The 20,279-nt window shown below is 33.1% G+C and overlaps 2 long non-coding RNA genes across 2 annotated transcripts; one reads left to right on the top strand and one right to left on the bottom strand.

Annotated features, from left to right (window-relative positions):
- Positions 1-7,265: 7,265 nt before the first annotated feature.
- Positions 7,266-7,858, top strand: LOC149373139 (uncharacterized). Its single transcript, XR_016293458.1, has 3 exons — positions 7,266-7,316; positions 7,379-7,601; positions 7,767-7,858. It is a non-coding gene; the product is annotated as an uncharacterized LOC149373139 (long non-coding RNA).
- Positions 7,859-10,214: 2,356 nt separating this feature from the next.
- On the bottom strand, positions 10,215-14,457 carry LOC149373138 (uncharacterized). Its single transcript, XR_016293451.1, has 4 exons — positions 14,186-14,457; positions 13,489-13,600; positions 13,051-13,225; positions 10,215-10,251 (listed from the first exon to the last, which is right to left on the bottom strand). It is a non-coding gene; the product is annotated as an uncharacterized LOC149373138 (long non-coding RNA).
- Positions 14,458-20,279: the final 5,822 nt, after the last annotated feature.

Raw genomic sequence — 20,279 nt, 5'->3', positions numbered from 1 at the left:
CATTTTTGTTGATTATAATAAGTAACTAATGTAATTATTGTAACTTGAAGTTAAAAAATTAACAAAATTTGTACAAATCGTGATGTAATAAAATATGATGTTCGTAAGAAAATTGAGAAAAAAGTAAACTTTTTTTTATTAATTAATGTTTGCAAGACATGCATATTTAGATTACAAAGTATTATTTAACACAAGAATAAATTAGCAAGTTTAAATTAATTACAGTTATTGTTATGTACAAATCACGGAATCTTTAAAAAAAAAAACTCAAAAACCCCTTTTTTTAAACACTTACCAAAACTCCAAATACTAAGGCCGTTAGACCAGCTAAGAATAATGATTACATGTTATTTTTTTAAAAAGGCGTCTGTAGATTCACGTACATGTAAATCTCGATGTGAAGATATAACTTAGATCGATATAAATATATACACAATATCGAGAAATCTGAAAATGTTAAATCGTTTTTAGAAGCTTCGCATTCGTGAGCTTCTTCCAGCGTACGAGTAGCTAGTAGAGGGGTTAGTAAATAATATTGGGGTGTTTTTTAATTTAGTTTTCATCTGGACGCGAGAAAAAGATATATTCTGAGCGCAGACTCAGAAAAAACGGCACAGTTTTCATCTGGACTAGAAAAAAGGGCATAGTTTTCGTCCAGGGCCAATTAGGGAATAGTCTTAGCCCGGGGCGTCGATATATATACACGTAGACAAACCAAAATTTTTAGGTAGAGCCGAGCTCGTCTCCTATAATATCACGCCACCTTCTAATGCAATGCATTTGCCACACGAAGACCAATGTATACTAGCTAGCGGGCTTATGTAGAAAATTTCCAATCGGGGTTTTTCGATATTTTTCCGGCTCGTATGTTATCTTGAAAATTTGTACATCACCTGTTTTATTTTCGAGCTTCTTGTCTAATTTCACTTATCAATTTTTACGCCACATGATGATGCTGAGAAAAAGAAAGAGAGCATGCGCTCGCTTGCAACCGCATACATAAAAAGCTTCGCTTCAAAAAAACTATCCAATTTTTTAAATAAAATTTTTTTCGATCCTCAAATGCAGTGCTTTGCCCTACGGCACACTTTCCGCTCACTAATTACTTTTCTTCCACGGGAGAAAAAAAATATTCTGGCCCTACTAGGCCTAAAGTTTGTTTTCACCCTAAGACGGAAAGTAATTGGCGAACGAAAAGTGTGCCCATGGACGCAAAGTTGCACTTACTGCCCTTGATACAAAAAATTTCGTTCTCACCTCGGGTAGAAACGTACAACGATCACGACCTTCAGGTGCCCAAGTTGTATTTTCTGCCTTAGGTAAGAAACATACTTTGGGTGTTTTTTTAAACATTTTGATGTCTAGTGCGCCCTCAGTAGGAAAAATAGGATTCACACCTGGTGCGCATCCAACCAGAGCAAGTACAAAGAATCTCTTGGGCTTTGCTTCATAGGTCCCTTGGGCCTGGTGCTTGCCCAGGCGAAATGCACCACCAGGTACGAAAACTACCGTTACAGTGGATGGTGGTTTTACTGTTGTGATTGTTGTAGCTGCTGTACCTACTGGTAGATCTATTGGGTTTATTTATATGACTGCTGATACTGCTGAGGCTGTTGACTCAGCTGTGTTGATGAATATAGTTTTTACTTCAGCTGTTGCAGATACATGGATTGTACGTTTAATTTGAATGCACAATTACTAAAATAATTTACCAGGATTATTTCTAATGCTGTTGTTTGAAAATATAATTAAAAAATAATTCATGACTAACTGTTATATTTTTACTAATCGCAAAAATTTATTATCTAAATGGTAAGAATTCAGTCTACGTATTTTGAAATAAAATCAAATATTTAATGACCACTCTTATCGTGTAATCATCTAATGGCAGGGTATAAAAGATTTTCTTCGGTGAATAACTTTTTTCTGAAATTTTTTATAGTTCAAACTTGCGTTCAATGTTTACGGTTAGCGTTCGTTTAACATTAGATAAAATCTTAGCTAAGTAATATTTACGACAGTATTAAAAGTTCATTTCGTATAGGATATTTTTGGTAAAATTTAAACACATTATATCACACAGTAATGAATTAAAGATAGAAGAAATTCTTTAAACCCACATTTACTTTTATTTTAATGTTTTATTCATCGACATAATTTTCTTGATAAAACTTTTTTCTTTAACATAATTTGTAAGGGTTTTTTTATTCCACAATACATCAACATATTTCGAACAGTAATAAATTCAAAGAACATCCTTATGTTTGGAGAGAAAACAATTGTATAAAATTGATGTTTGACTTTAATGCTATTTACTTTGTAGGAATTGTAAAGATAAAACAATTATGAAATCTTGTGTTATTTAGTGTAATCATCAGCAAATAAATTGTAGTACAAATCGCTGGCTCTAATTACAGTTACCGGGGATCCAGAGCTTGTCAGATGTGGCATCCATTTCAAAATGTCAAACTGTTGAGTTGCCGGGGGGTATATATCTAGCGATGGTTTTCGCTGCATTTGGGAGCAATTTATTGTCTGTTGGGGCATCTGTGATTGTTGCACCTGCTGATGGGGAATAAACGTTTGCTGATGTTGATGTGGAGGCAACGGCTCTTGCTGACCGTATGATGACAGCTCGTCTTGGAGCAATTTGTTGACATCGAAAGGCATCGCTGTGGATAGCAGCATTTTACTCTTTTGAAGAAGGTTGGAGATATCAGGGCAGTTTTCGTAGTCCTTTTTGAACTTCATTCTCCTATTTTGAAACCATATTTTCACCTGAATTTCCGTGAGTTTTAACTGCTCCGCCACTTGAACTCGATGGGACCGGCTCAAATACTTAGTTCTCTGAAATAACCGTTCCAGCATTATAATCTGTGGCGTTGTAAATACCGCCCTGCTTCTTCTCTTTACATATTGGCCTGAAAATATAGAAACACACATGTTGTACACGTACAAATATTTTGTTTAATGCAAAATAATTATGTGAGCTTGATGTTTACCTATCGTTTTCTGATCTTCAGAGTTTTGTTTCTCAGCAACGTCATTCAGTTGTTCCGGATATTGAACCTCCATTTTTTTCTGGACGATTAATGTATACTCTAATTTTAGTATATTATTCCAATTTGACAGAGGCACGTGGTTTCAACACAGTTTTTAACGATTTAAAGAACCACTGTAGGTAAGACATTTACGAATACAAAAATAGATTTTTTTTGGCTCTTCAAAAATACGAGTTAAAATCGAATGCTAACACTGAACTGAAATGTAACGCTCAAACACACGACTACAAATACCCCAGTTTTAGTTGCTACTGTAAAAGAGATTATAAGCCTATTATCTTTTATTTCTTAGTAAGAGCTTCATAAGCAATGATGTCACTGTTAAGCCGATCCTGTGAAATTGCGCTTACCTATGTAAAACTGACAATTACCGTATGACGATAACTGTGTAAGTAATTTAAGCCTTTTATATTTAGCATCGGACTGTATCGATACGCCGTTTTTTAGATCTATAGTATTTAAATTGCTGATTATTATATACCAAAATTTAAAATTACTAACGTATTCTAAAATACTTAGTACATAGCATATCACCGAGGGCTCAGAAAGGTGCACTGCAAATAACAAACTGTTAAATGATCAAACGTGTAATGCATGCGTCATGCTGCTCCATTTTAATGCAGTCTAAGTGAGTAGTGTAAGTAAAATAGTAGATTTTGTTGTACTTGATGGCATGCGTCATCAAGGCCTTGCCCTGGTTGGAAGCAACATGTGCGAACCCTGTGTTTCTTATAGTGAGAGCTCAGTAAACGCCCAAAGTAGAAAAATATAATTTATTGAAGTTACTTCCGGTCCCCTTTACAACACATAACGCTACCCGCCACCATACCACACGTTTTGAATTTTATTTCTTTTTTTTTAACGGATTCTGAAAAAAAAGATAGTTCCCAAATATTACTGAACCTCTGACCTACTGCATATTAGCTGAGGCCACTTAATGTTCTGCAGCTCCGATATTTCATATTCGATTACTGCATGTTTTCTTGTACTTCAAAACTTGGTTTTAATGTAAATTTTTATTCATTGTTTATTGATTTAGATTGATTATAAATTACATTAATAAATAATTCATTTAATAAACTAATTTTTTTGGTTAATTGGTTTGTTCAAAAACATAGAAATTACTATATCTTAGTGGAGCAGCTTTTCCGTATTCAAATTAATATTTATTTACTTATAATTAATTTGTTAGTTTAACAATTAATAAATAATTGTTCATATAATTTTTTGATATTTTTTAAAATTAAAAAAAAAATTTTTGTACTGTACTTTACAATAATAGATTTTTATTGTTTTATTCTTTCACAATTTTTTCATTTGTGATTGAGTTGATTTTTGGACTTAAGGACGTTCTTTACATAGTTATGGGGGGAACAGTTCGGAAAAGTGAGAGGAGCGCAAACATATGCAGTAATGTTGGCAATTATTTTTCTCATGTGGATAATATACTAACATACATGCCATTGTCCATACTTGATCCCTTCTTTCTAAATTTATTTAAAAACCAACTTGTGGATCTATTTGAAAATTTAATAGGTTTATCTAAAAGTAATCTTTTATACTACAAAAATTTGGAGATTGCATATTTAAATCATCTGTAATTATTTAACTATGATTAATATTCTAAAAAAATCACTTGAAAAATGAATTAATGTTAACCATTTACGGAACTTCTACATTATTAGCTCTCGAAACTTTTTTCGAAAGTTCTTGCATGAAATATGCTCTACCAGGAGAAATTTAGAAACGTTGCTTATTAAATTGTCCATAACTAAGCCGATTTTTAGATAAGGTAATCGTAAACGAAATAATGACGATGACGAGCAGTTTAAAAAATGCCGTTTGATATGGACTTAAGCGGTCATAAGACGAGCCGTTGTGAGGAGCGTCATTACATTTTTTTTCCAATTATAAGATTAGACAGTTCCTTTGTTTCAAATAACAAAGAACTTTTAAGGTGGTTCATGCGAAAATTAAAAGCTCGGCTATCAAAGTTAAATTTGGAGAGGTTCTTTACGAACCTTTTATTTACCTCTTTGCAAAATTTCAGATAGGCTTATAGCATAAAATCACGAGAACGAGATGTTCGAAAATCGTTGTTGAGCACTGGGTTAACACGGGCTCTTGTGAACGTATACAATTTTGTCACCGTATGTCATGCGATTACTTTTTGTAGAACTGGGCCAGGATGATCAAAAACTAGAGTAATAGCTAGAAGTCATCTCATTTGTAATGGTTCGTTGAAAATTTTACCTAATAGAACAAAATTAAAAGATATTAATTGAAACGCAATCATAAATTGCCATTTACTATGTTAAAAGCATAGGTGAGAGTCGACTGCTAATTTTTTGAGGTTAATCAGAATTACATCAAATAGTTTTTAAAAACCTTAAGGTGGTTTTTCACGATGGTGCCGTATCAAAGCGACACGGGACCCTGTGGTTTTCTAATTTTCGATTAGCGTATTATTTGCAACATAAAATATGTTGTACTGGCACTTGACTATAATATCGTTGCATTAACATACGAATAAACAAGCTAATAAAGTCAGAGTAAGAGTTATAAAAAAATTTTTTTTTGACGCAAGGTTCTGAAAATGGCATGTACGCTCCTACTCAAGCAGACGTTGCCGCAGTTTACACGTCAGTTATTTCGTTTACAATTAAATATCGTATACTATTTCCCTGATTAGCCCAAACTTTTGTTATATTATTAGAAAGCTGAAAAGTTCTTCTTCCACTACAAACTTTTTGCTATTACGATCCTAATTCTACTTTACGAGATATTACATGATATCGTAGTATGGAAAAGTAACCTACATAAGAATACATGTTAAAAGTGCATTTTTTGACTGACTTGTTTTTAAAAATTTGCCTGATAAAGGGACTTGAAATTTTAAGAGAAGATGCCTTATAACTTAAAAAACAATCCCTTCAAATTTCCCTGTAAGTTTAAGTAAATGGGTTAGGTGAAGAACCACCTTAATATTGGATATTGTGATCTTTAATGTGACATGGATGCTTTTTTCATTTAATGCAGAATATTTACTAACATATTTATGAATATTGACAGCTTCAATAGAAATTATCTTTTCAGTAGCACATTTGACTCGGGAGTCGTGCATGAACCACCTTAAACCCAAAACACAATTATTCAATGTAAAAAAGAAAAAAAAAAAATTGTTAGCTTAGCAAAACTGTTTTCTATTTAAATCACATTCTTGCCCTTGAAAACTCTTATTTAAGACGTCATTAACGGTTTGATGTGCAAAGAAAATTAACAAAATTTGCAGCGTGATAGGCTTAAACGAGATATAGATAAACGGTGAAGTAAAAAAAAGTCTTGTTTAACCAATTACTGTATGTGATCAATCAAACTTACTTAATATTTTAAGTAATATGACTACGAGCATTGGTCATATTAATAATTAAATATTGATAAACATTTATTAAAGCTTAGATTTGTAGGATTGAATTGTTTACTGAAAACTGTTATCATAAGAAATCGGAGATTTTTACTTTGAGTTTCGAGAAGAGTTTTTTTCTTATTGACTTGAATAGCTTCCTTCACGATGGGTTGAACTCACGGGCGTTTGGCCAAGAGATAAGGCTAGAGAGAGAGAACGAAAAAGAGAGAGAGTAGCCTAGACTGTGTGAGAGAGAGGATTAGGTCGTGTGCGGGTAGATGAGACGAGGTGTAAGATAGACAACGACCTGATCAGACCAGACCCGTCCCGGCGCACGTACATAACGATAAAAAAAAAAAAAAAAAATACCAGTCGATAAATATTAATTTGCTCCATTCATATGTATGACTAAATTAATTTGATACATATTAGAAGTTTGCAAAAAAAATTAATAAAGAATACACGTATGAATTCGTGTGTATCTCATGAGAAAAAGTTCTTTTCGCAGTTTTAGGTGCACTATTTATTTGCGCCGTTTGTAATTAAATTTGCGCTGCGGTAAAAAGTGTCATTAGTCAATGTATTAGTACTTAATTAACAAAATCTTAGTTTTTGCGAATCCACCTTTTAACAATACGCACTGCGCATGCGTAGAAACTTTTCATTGCTACACTATGCTAGGGACTTTTCATTTAGAGTGCACTATGCACCAACAAACACATGCTTTGAAAGCATGTTGCTTTCTGCTATCTTGCTGCAGCAGCAGTAGGTACATTTTTCTCTTCTAGACGAGTCAATGTATCCTCTCAAAAAGATGCTTGTATACTGTAAAATTAATGAAATATTGTGTATGTGACATCTACAAACTTTGTTTTATTTGCAAAATTACATATTAATCTTAAATTTACAGGTTGTTCTTCCAATTACTACCTATTATTGCAATGACAATCAAATTTGTGGACATCATACACGAGAGTCACCAGCAGCTAGTACTAAGATTGAGGTTAAGCGCAAACCTAAGCTCCAAACAGGAAAGATTTATCGATTAATAGCCCTGGTTGCAATCAATTTGTTTGTGCTTGGACTGGGCATCAACATTAAAGTCTTTGATGACAATGTCCTCAGGCTCAGATGTACGTACACTGGATAAAACAATGTATAACTGTTGTCCGTTATATTTGGTCAAAGTAGTTATTCTTATACAGCAAGATTTACAAGATAACTACAGATTTGATGTATCGCTTATAAAAATTTAAAAAATTAAAAAAATCACAGTAACAATTACTTGCTCTTTACAGCTGGATTAATTTTGGACTTGCAAGCTTCATCATGGAGGACTCGTCATCTAGTAACTTGAAGTTCAAAATTCCCTTCATAGGTTGCATCATATGGAGCCATTTGTAAAAATTATTTGTAAAGTTGTTTATTAACTTGAAAATAAAGAATTTGTCCAAGAAACTCTTTTTAACGTTTATTTTTAATTAACTTTTTGTTGTAGAAATCAAATGTCATGAGAACACTTTTTTTACCTTTTATTTTTTAATGGCCTGTAATGCAGGCTATTTCAATAAACTCTATCCCAACCACTACTCTAAACGTGTAATCGTAGGCGGAATATAAAGTTTTTAAAGATTTATTGCGAACTCTAAGCTTTTTGATTATTAATTTACTATTACTTAGAATTATGTGAAGACAAACAGTTTTAGCTATATCTATCGTTTAAGTAAAAATGCTCAAGTTACAGTATTTTTTAAGTATAATTCAAATCAATTGATTATTTGGTGTGGTTGATGTATTTTTTAATTTTTTAGATAAGCACATGGAGAAATTTAAATTTTGCAATCCTTTGTTCCTTTAGAACCACATTGATTAATTATGAGTACCAAGATTATTATAAATCTTTATTAATTCAATATTGAATAATACGATAGAATAAAAAAGTATGTATATCGCATGGGTACTGTCAAGAATCGATATGCAATGAAACTAAAAACTCGTAGACAACAAAGTGAGGTAAAACTTTTTTTTCAATCAATTTTTATTTTGTTTTCCATCAATCACATCGCTTAGATCATTAAAAATTTTATTTTATTTGTAGTAATACCGAATCCAAAAAAAAAAAAAAAACTGGTGGGTAATAGAGTGTTTCTATGTATCTGAAACTTGCCAAAACTTACGGCATTATAAACAATGAAAAAGATTTTTTTCATGATACAAAATGTAAATCGAATTTTACCATATTATGTAGCTATTGTGCTTTATGAAGTGTAACATGATCAGTTACATTAAATTAACACATTGACACAAAATAAATAATTTTCCTCGACAAATTTAAAACTTTTAACAACTTCTATATTAAATGTGTTGCAAAATAAAATATATTAAAATTTTTATTTTTATAAAATTTTTTATTGACTCTACAATTATTTCTCCTACTATAAATTAAATAACAATTTTGGTTTAAGGGACTACTGATGCACGAAGTCATTCATTATGAGAGGACATTTGAGAATACATCTAAAATCATAAACTTCAATTACATAGAGTATTTTAAGTGCACACTGTTAACAAATACTGAAATTTACCATTTCTAGATTTTTATTTTAAAACTCTCTTATTTAAGACTTTAATACTGATGACCACGGGATGCAAACTGCACTTATGTAAAATTGTAATTAAAAATGGAAATTATAAAATATAATCGATAAAAATACTACATCAATCTGAGTATTACACAAAAATTGTCAACGATTATTAATAACTCTTTCCACGATCCCCTAATCTTGTTAACAGTACTATCAACTATTTCTGATTTACAATTAATTATTGCCAGAATAATCCATTACTATAGACCTCAGAAATGTTGTATTTTTTTTTTGTAATTCATTCTGTATTGAATTGGAAGAATAGAGTCGAGTTTTTGAAACTGTACATTGCACGTCTCTTGAAAAATTGATTGTACATTATTAAAATTAATATTTAAACATTAAAAAGAAACTTATAAAATAATAAATATTCTTTTTAAGTAATTAAAAAATTCCCAGTCATAAGTTTCAAAGTTTAATGTCCATGAAATTTTTTAACACACTTCAGGAGTATATAGTTTTATATGAATACTCGCAAATTTAAGTATTTTTAGATGAATTCTTCATTATTTTATTTCAAAAATGTTGTTATTAATTAACGGAAATATTTTTTTTTTTTGAAAAAAAATGTTATGAACCATTTAAAATGTGCTGTAACAATTTCTTACGAGACATTTTTGAGCAAGAATATTTTTCATGTATCCCGGAAAATTTTTTTCTTTCGAAACGTTGTCTTACCAAAAGAAATTTTATACATTTAGATTTTTGTAATAATTTTTTTTCCGAAATACATTCAGTTAGTTATCCAATGAAAAGGGATGTCTTTTGTAACCACAGTAAAAAATTTTGTTTATGATCATGCTGGTTATTTAGACGTGGAACTCCTGAGGGTTGTATACGATTTTTCATCAAGCCTGCGTCAGGATCGAGGCAGAACTTTCTTCCAGCGAAGAGAGAAAAAAGTTCCTCCTTTTGGCGAAGTATGATACAAATATCCTTCTACTCTCTAAAATCAGGTACACGCATGAAATTCAGTGATAGAGAAAACTCATCCTTCTGCAAATGCCTCATCAATGTATACAAGTATTAAAAATTCAGATGGTTCCAATCAGTCTTTTGCGTACTCAACATTTTTGAATTCTTGTTGATTAAATTTTTATCCAGGCTATTCAGATTCTATTGGTGTAAGTCCTCTCCCCTGAAATTGTATCAATCGTTAATTTACTCAATATTTTAAGTCACTTTTTTTAAATAATAGGTTAGATTATTTATAAGAAATTAAAATGGTCGCTGATAGAAAGCCTGCTGTAACACCAAATAAAATTGGAGCAGGTGTTATTAATTTTCAGTTATATGACACTAATCATTGCTTGAAAACAAAAAAAGACCAAGTATGGATGGACATAAGCGAAGCACTTGATGGTCTAATGTCAGGAATTAATATCTACAATTATGTACAGCAAGATCGACACAACGTGATATCAAATTACAATAAACTTCATGGCATTGAAGAGAAAATTCATGATTTAAAAAATGAAGATTCAGAAAATTATTTGAGTGAAACTGAAGATCAAGAACCTGTATTGAAGAAATTTAAAATGGCTAATATAATGTTTGACATTGAGATTTCCATCGATGAATGGAAAAACATTCAAGCTATTGATAAAACATGGAGTGATGGACGAGTTGTTGCAAGAATGCAAGATGGTTGGACAACTCTAGTAAGAAAACTCATTTGGATGAAAGCAAAATTACCATGTTCATTTAGTTTCAAAAGCCATGGCGTTAACAATTGCGATTCTTACATCAAAGCTGTAGGATCTTGTATTCAGTGTGATGTAACTGTAAAGCTTATCTGTCAAAGCTTGCCAAAAAATAATCCAGTCACATTTCATGTTACCACACAAGATACAAAAGGAATTCCACATATGAAAAAAATTAAGCTACAGAAGTTAGAAAAACAAAAAGTTGAAAAAGAACTTTTGCACAAGACGCCAGTTCAATGGAGAAGAGAAAAGGCAAATCGAGACATGGAGCATGGTGATCAAGAGCCGCCAGATATGTATAATTTACACCAACTTCAAGATGCTAAACGAAAAGCTACAAAAAGAAATGTGGGACTCGAACCAGGAAAAAGTTTGATAGAATCTGTCATTAGCTTAAAAAATAGTGTAGAATTCAATAAGTTTATACAGAACATAGCAATAGATAAATTCCACATAATGTATTGGTCTTCAGAACAAATTAACTTGCATAACAACATTTTGCAACAATTAGATAGTACAGTATCGATAACACAGGTTCATTGGTGAGAAAAATCATAAAAGACACAGGGGATTCTCATCACGTATTTTTATCCGTTATTTGCACACACATTAATAATAAATTAGTTCCAGTCTCTCAGTTTTTATCTGAAAAAAATGATACATATACATATACTTTCTGGCTACAAAGTTGGATACAGTCTGGAGCTAAAGTCCCATTTAGCATTACAACTGATATGGGGAAACCGTTACAAAATGCTGCATGCTTAGCATTTAATGTTATGAATTTCAGCATGTACGATGACATTTGCTTACAATATTTATTAGGTGCTGGCATATGTGTAAATCTTTTCACTCAAATGAGAACTGATATTGCTCATCTGATACATGCTGTTAGCAAATGAAAATGCTTGAAAAATTCTGATTGGAAAATGAAAAATATGTACTGCAAATGCATAGGATTTTTAAGTACAACAAGCGAATTGAAGTCATTTCAAATATTTTTTGAAAATGTTTTGATGATATTGTTGAGTAAATACATCAATGAAAATTTTCAAAATGCATTTAATTACGTAATTGATACAATAAAAACCTTTAGTTTGCCCGAGGAAGTAGTACAAAACCCTACCGACAATGAATCTGAAAGTGAACATGAAGAGACCGATGGTAAAAATGTGAAGATAGATAAAACTAGATTAACAACAAAGTATATTACTAATTTTAAAAAAAAAGTCGTCCTTCGGGTAAATACCTTCGATGATTCTTTTATTGGATCACAAAAGAATGATTATTTCTCGCCTGAGGTAGCAGAAAGATTGTGCACTTTGTCAAAAGATTTTCCATGCTGGACTAATGTAATGTCAAATTACTTTAATAATCATAAGATTGTAGCTACGTCTTCAAGGTCTGAAACGTATTTTGGTCAACTTAAGGATCTGTCAAAAAATCAAATTAAAAGAGCTGATGAATTCTTTGCTCAGCATTGTAGAGACATTGATTCGGACATGAAAATAGCTAGATCACTATTGGATAATGTAGAAGAAAAGCATGAACCTAAAAAACGACTATTGTGCAATCTGGACTATCTATTCGAAGTCGAAAAATGGAAAAATAAGCATACTGAAATAGAAAAACTAAGTGATGAATCAGATGAGGTCATGAGACAGCAAGAAAAGGAAATAGAGAGTACAGACTTATTGGAACAAAAAGATTCACAAGTATCTACTTATGAAAAAACGATCAGTCTACATGAATCTATTAATGTCGACAATGGATTAAATTTTTCAAATAATTCATTATTAGATCATGATTATACTCAATTTACATCAAATCTCAAATTACATTCTTCCTTAGATGATAAAAAAAAAGAAAAAAATCAGAAAATATTAGAAGTAAGTGATATTAAGAAACGAGGTATTCATGTGTCTGCCACACCTAACATCCTTCTAAGTTTTCAAAAGCCCTCTGGATCAAAGCAAAAAGGAAAAGGTAATTTGCTAAATACCAACAAATTGCAACCAAAAAGCGTCAATGGTAAATTGATTACATTTACAAACTCGTGTGCTTTTGATACATTAACAGAGCTACTTAGTCACGGTTGCTGTTTAGTACAAAATTTTAAAACATTTATTGATAGTAGCAAAAATTATACCATCTCAAAATCCTATTTATGCTATGCATCAATGTTAATGGAACATGCTGTTAACGGTGTTAATAATGTCGTATATACTTACCGAGCACATATACTTTATTCAATTTTCACAGAAGTAAATTCTGTTGTGGATGGTCTTACAAATATAGGTTCATTATTCTCCACAATTTTCAAATCTTTCAAGTCCACCACCATGACTAAAATTTGTTGTGAATGCAAGGATACAAGCCTATATGAGGTATTGACGGTGCCACTACCTGAATAAGAAATTGCGTGGTTACATAATTACAAAAATCTACAAGAAAAGCTCAATGCTTATTTTGAAAAAAAAAAATTTAGCATGTAATATTTGCAATAACCAGACAACTACATGTAAATACATAGTTGGCTCATATGTTTGGATTGATACAGATGATGCTTACACATTTTCAAGTTACGCACAAGAACAAGGGGTAGATGCAAAATTTTTTAGATCTAATGTTGATGATGTACCGAGTAAATTAATAATCCAAAATAATACCTTTATTTTGTGTGGTGTTGCGAGATATGATCCTCCAGTTCCACCAGCTTCTTTAGGTCATTACGTTGCACTTTGTAGAAAATTTGATGGTTCCTGGATTATTAGAAATGACCTAGAAAAAAAACAGAGACCTTGTACCAAAGACTGTAAAAATGTTAAGATCGGTGGTATATTATATATAAAATGTAACAATATTTAAAATATGCGAAATTTGTTTATACAACCCATTAACTTGTGATGAAGATGGGATACAATGTTAAAGTTTAGCGATTCATTACCGTATGTAAACGAGTTTTAGCATCGAATTAATTGTCTCAGCTTTGTAAAAATTTACTTAAGTAATAATCTTTATTTTTAATTCATATATTTTAATTTAATTTTATTATTTTCATTATTCCATTACCATCAAGAAAATTGGATATTAGTCATGATCACATAAAATGAGCGCAAAATTTTTATCTGGTAAATACATTATATTGAGTTTTTTTTTTTGCTCATTAATTCATTTGTTAAAAAAACTCAAACGAGAATTAGGGATTGGAATTTTATTTAATTAACGTGTCTAAATATGAACTGTATAAGTGAAGATATAAAAGTGGAATCGTACAATCCATATTTAATAATACATAGAATGTATATAAAACCTTATGGATTATATAAAAGTTGTATAATAATTATGAAAAAAATATTTATTTACTTAAATTAGAAGATCCTTTTTTTTCCTTTGCATTACTGAGTAAATGTCTAACTTTGAGTAACAGTCATATCCTGTTCTTGAAAGTCAATTTTTTCTTGAAGTCCTTTAAGTATCATTTGTAGCTTTTATTCGACAGCTTCACTCAGAATCACCAGTCTAGAGCAACTTTATTCATGTCGAGCAAAATATCAAGTCATGTTCGCGTTATATTGTGATATTCTAGTGTAGATATCACAATAGCAGTACCTCTTACAGCTTCTAGATTTCTGTTTGTTGTTCTATACAAGAAAAATAAATAAAATAAGTTGGTGCAAATATTTGAAAAATGTTTGGACACATTAAAAAATTCTTTTTTTACAGCTCATTTTTTGATTCTCTCAACATCCTCACTTTTCTATTCTTACATTCTCTTTGCAGCCAGATCCTACTACAGTAGTGGCGACTGAGCAGCATCTTTATGGGCCTGATGTTCCTGAAAATATGTCCCTTGCAATGAGTAAAGGTCGCTCCCCACAGGATCAGCTTGAGGTTCATGAACCATGTGCATCGTGCTCGTCAGCATTGTCTCAAGAGACAGACTAGTGTTGAAATTCCGTTTAAAATGTGTGTGATGTAAATAAATGCCACTGATATTAAGGCCAGGATGAAACTTGGGCTCTCTCGATCATCAGCTTTGGCTGTCAAAACAAGGTTACTACACAATAGCATGTACACATAATAATGAATAAGTATATGGTTGTATAAAAACTTGAAAGCAGAACGCACGGGAGGAGTCATGCTGCTGATTACTGGAGTACTCAGGAATCTTGTATTCGTAGCAACAATCAATAATTGCTTATGTTAGTGGTTACCAAACCATCTTAACAAAATATATATTATATGAAATATATATATAATATTGTGAATAGCATCCTAGGTAACTATGGTAACTAACCATCAAGATTTTTTTATGGGTTATACGTACACAGTAGCTCCGAAATTTCGTTGCTCCAAAATCTAGACAGCCAGCATAACAGTGCTTTGTAGGAAAGTCTCAAGCACAATACGGAGCCAATCGTAACCCAACTATACAGAAAAGGCTGCAAAGCCGCAAAGGAGTAAAGAGCAAGCAGTTTGACAACGATAACCACAGGAACACGATTACTCAGACGAAGATGATAGGTACAGACTACAGTAGCAGATTGGAATATTTTTTTACAATGCCAGAGCCAGAGTGCCATTTCACACATACTAAACTACAATATATATGTACCTATGCACATGCAGAAAAACCTACGATTAAAAAAGTCCCTAGCATAGTGTAGCAATGAAAAGTTTCTACGCATGCGCAGTGCGTATTGTTAAAAGGTGGATTCGATTCGCAAAAACTAAAATTTTGTTAATTAAGTACTGATACATTGACTGTTGACACTTTTTACCGCAGCGCAAATTTAATTACAAACGGCGCAAATAAATAGTGCACCTAAAACTGCGAAAAGAACTTTTTCTCATGAGATACACACGAATTCATACGTGTATTCTTTATTAATTTTTTTTGCAAACTTCTAATATGTATCAAATTAATTTAGTCATACAGATGAATGGAGCAAATCAATATTTATCGACTGGTATTTTTTTTTTATTTTTATCGATATGTACGTGCGCCGGGACGGGTCTGGTCCCGATCAGAAACCTTAGTGGGGTGCTGATGGGATCCACACTAGGCTGCCAAATTAACCACATGTGGTCCTATAGAATGGCATCGTCACGGGGCGTAGATGTGGTCCTCTCTAGTGTGCCCCAATAGGAAAGAAAGTTTACCTAACCCTTTGTATTTTTTGTGTAGGTACATTATTACATTTAATACAATTATCATAAGAGCATGTGCCTGATTTACCATGCGTGCTATGCAGATTATGGAGTTTATCGGCCGTGCAGATAAGGAAGAATTAAATTACGGTCACATATATTTAACCCAAACACAGAAATATATTATGTTTTCAACAGTTTTGGCTAGGTTATTGGGGCAGCCTACGATGGACCCTCAGTTCGCCCCGTGACGCACCTAATGGGGTACCAACTAGGCAGCCTAAGGGGGACCCCATGAACTAAGGTGGCAAACCCATTAAATTTCTGATCGGGGAGGTGCTTGCTCGGGAGTGCCACCATTATTCACGCGTTTTGTACGGAAGCCCGTAAGCGCCTACCCATCGGTAAGCTAGCGAGAGTGGCTCTTTTTTGTCATGTTTGTCGCTTATTTGTCGCGTTTTGTCATGTGTAAGGATAGACAGCAGAGTTGAGCGAGAGGGAGAGAGAGAGAGAAAGAAAGAGGAGAGAGAGAGTAGCTTCTTCGAGTAGACCAGAGAGAGAGAGAGAGAGAGAGAGAGACCTAAACAGAAATTATAAGTAGGCGATCAGTAGGGCCTACTTAGGCTGCCTCTCTAGCCAACTGAGGTCCTACGTTAGCAGCGTCAGGGGGCGTCAGGAGGATTCAGAGATCTACCTTATCAACTATCGACTTCTTTCTCCCCTATCTTGCCTTCTGTTAATACACCACATCTCGCACGTCATACACACGTTACCGCGTACTTCTCACATATCGTCACCACTCCTTCATCCGGCCATTCCGGCGTCGTAACTGGAGGGGGAGTGTGTGTGGGGACCCTCACTACCACATGGTCACTACTGCTCTCCGTCTTTCTCCAACCATCCGCTAGGTGTCAAATCATTGAAGTTGACCTACTCGCAAGTGCCCGGATTTTCATGTTGGTTACTATATAACGGCGTTTAAGATTGTGCTAGGGTATCCCCACCGATATAGGTGTCTAAGGCAGGGAGCACGTCATCAGCCTTACTAATGAGTCCTGGCGTGCTCCCGGGACGAAACATCAAATAATCTTTTCTCTCTTATCATGGCATCACTTGAAATGGAATTGGCAGGTTTATAAGCGTGCCATGGCGTGCAGCATTTTTTGCCAATAGATCAGCTTCATCATTGCCTAATATTCCCACATGGGAAGGTATCCAATTTATTTTAAAGTCTTTTTTAAGTATGATAGCTGATGATATGAGCTTTTTTACTTGAACTATAAAGTGGGATTCAGCTTTGAGTCCAGAAGTGTTGCTTAAGAAAATTAAAACACTGAGAGAGTCTGTAAAAATTTGAAATTGGTTTTTGCTGGAAGAAATTATTTGTTCAAAAACATGGATGAGAGCTAAGCATTCTGCAGAGAATATTGAAGCGGAGTCAGGTATTTTAAAGGCTGAAGTAAAGTCTTTGTTCTCTGACCAGGTGGCAAAGCCGGTATAAGAGTTGTGTTCAGTAGAAATTTTGGAGCCATCAGTGTAAATAAAGATATTGTTCAAATCAGTAGGGAATAAATTGGAAAATTCTTTTTTAGGAGAACTTGAAATTTGAATTGATTTTTCAGTTGTGAGATTACAGTCGACTGAGAAGAAATTATAAAAAAATGGATGGGAAAAGCTAGGGTATAAGTTTGATTGGATTATGGCATCTTCGTAAAACCAGCAGTTTTCATAACAATCTAATAGGAGAGATTTCTTGTAGCGAAAGACGAGGGTAGGGTTGTTGGATAAATTAGAAAGTTCTTCTAGGTTCTTGATGATAAGATTGTTTTTATACGAGAGACATTTTAGAAGAAAAGTGTAGGCAAGGTATTTAAATCTGACAGTTAAATAGGGCGTTTTAGATTCTGAAAGCATAATATTTGTAGGAGTGCTTTTTCTGTAGCCTAGGGCTAGTCTTAAAGCTTTGTTTTGGACCGTTTCAATTTTTTTGAAGTAGGATTGGGAACAGGGAGATATTAGAAAGCCAGAGTATTCCAAGATAGGTCTAAGCATCGAATTATACAATCCTGTTAGCAACAGAGGGTCAGCTCCCCACCACGTCTTCCGTAAGCATCCTATAATGCTCATAGGGAGGTGGCTCCTGGCAACAAGGTAGTCAATCTGTTTATGCCAATTGAGGTTTTTGTCAAGATAAACTCCCAAAAATTTAACATTATTTGCTGGTGAAAGTTTAAAGTTGTTGATTTTAATGAAATAGTTTTCAGTATTGAGATTGGTTTTGTTGAAGATTAGTATATTACGTACCTAGGCCAGAAAGTGGGGCTATTACTGACCGCGCTATATTATCGGCCGAGCCGAAGGCGAGGCCGGTAATGCGCGGTCAGATGTAGCCCCACTTTTTGGCCGTGGTACGTATACTTTTTTTCCTTACACCTCCGCCGAAAGTTCGTCACCACGGTTTTAGTTTTGTTAAAAATGATGGTTTAAAAATCCAGTCAAAGATTTAGTGCATTATGCATTATTGTCGATCGATCGGTCGCTCGAACAATACCACTTAAATGCACGTAGATGAGTGTACATGTGTATAGGTATATCTATATATATACGCTAGCTGAGACTGTAGTATATTATATAGAATCAGATTGGGCCGAGGATTTGTGCAGGTTGGTCGTGCTGGCAAAACGAGAGGAAGAGAAATCCGTTTAAATTCGAATCATGGATCCTATAAAGATCATTTTAAAAATCCTAATGTTTATATCCGTAAGTGCAAAATAAATCAGGTTATTATCAATAACTATTATAATTGTGATAAGCATAATACGATTAAATAAAAGATTTCATAGTTTATTTTTGTAATATGACATGTATATACTACATTTATATACTAAATAAATAATTAAAGTGATAGTAACTGATCAAAAAACATTAATTTGGTAGTTTTAATTTTGTGTTGTGTACTCTGTTCATATGAAATTAATAAATTTATATATACATGTAAATTGTGCAAAAAAAAAAACATATATATATATATATCCAATAATTTATGTAAATAAATATCCAATGATTTTCTGTGTTGTATAAACTGTAAAGGTTATAACTCCGTTAGCCGTATATATATATATGTAGTGTATAACTACTGCTGCTTCTCGGTGCTGAATATATAACTATATATATCTGCGCACTTCGTTCTGCGCACATATGGCAGGACTGATATGAGGCTTTTTCTAGCTCAAAATCGGGTCAGATGGAACGAACTTTCGGCGGAGGTGTAAGGAAAAATTAATTTACACTTCTCTGGAGCAATACTTAGCCCTCTACTTAAGAGAAAAGCAATGATTTTTCTTATTTCTGAGTTGATTAGCTTTATAGAGTCCATGATGTTGTCCAGAGAAGTGTAAATGACTTCATCGTCTGCGAAGCTCAATAAGTTGGTCAATTTGTTTAGAATAGAACTTATTTTGTTGGTGTAAAGGGCATATAAAATTGGGCTGAGGGTCAAGCCTTGAGGAAGCCCTTTATTTGCAAAGAATTTTTCTTTTTTTGTTGAGTTGAGAGGGATAAGGAAGCGGTCATATATGAAATTTTTTACAAAGAGCATAAAGTTTTTAGGTAGATTTAATTCAATTAAATCTTTGATGACAATATCTGGGAGGACGTTATCGAACGCACCTTTGATGTCGATAAACAATGCAACAAGACTTTTATTTAGATAGAAGCTTTTATGAATGTCTGTGGTGAGTTTGGCTAAGTTATGAATACAAGACCTGCCTTTGCGAAATCCATTCTGAGAATCTCGTAAGATGTTTTCTGATTCCAGATACCAAGTGAATCTGTTACTGATAATTTTTTCAAAAATCTTTAGGATACAGGAGGCCATGGCAATAGGCCTGGCTTTATTATTTGGCTTAGGAATGAAAGAAATTAGGTAGTTTTGCCAGTCATCAGGGAATATGTTCTGATTGTATAAATCATTGAAAATATCGAAGAGTGCACGTTTGTATGATTGTGGGAGGTAATAGATAATCCTATATGTAATTCTGTCATATCCTGGGGAAGAGTCTAATTTTGTAGAGTTTAATGCGAGATTGAGTTTTTCATAGGAAAGAGGCTTGGAAAGTATGTGATTTGAGCTTTCTGGGTCATCTTTGAGAATAGAAAAGTCAACAAGATTTGTGGTGGGCTTAGGAGTGCATAACGAATCGAGACAATTTTCCGTTTCTTTCAGAAAAGTTTTATTTCCCGTGGTTTGGGAAGGGCGGTTAAAGCCATTTTTAAAGCATTTGACCTTGTGCCATATATCAGTGAT

The sequence above is a fragment of the Copidosoma floridanum genome, unplaced genomic scaffold, assembly GCF_036245765.1.
Source record: "Copidosoma floridanum isolate Cflo_tuat_1 unplaced genomic scaffold, Cflo_Japanese_pri ptg000040l, whole genome shotgun sequence".
NCBI lineage: Eukaryota > Metazoa > Arthropoda > Insecta > Hymenoptera > Encyrtidae > Copidosoma > Copidosoma floridanum.
Note: the sequence above shows the minus strand (reverse complement) of the source record. Positions and strands in the feature narration are given on the sequence as shown.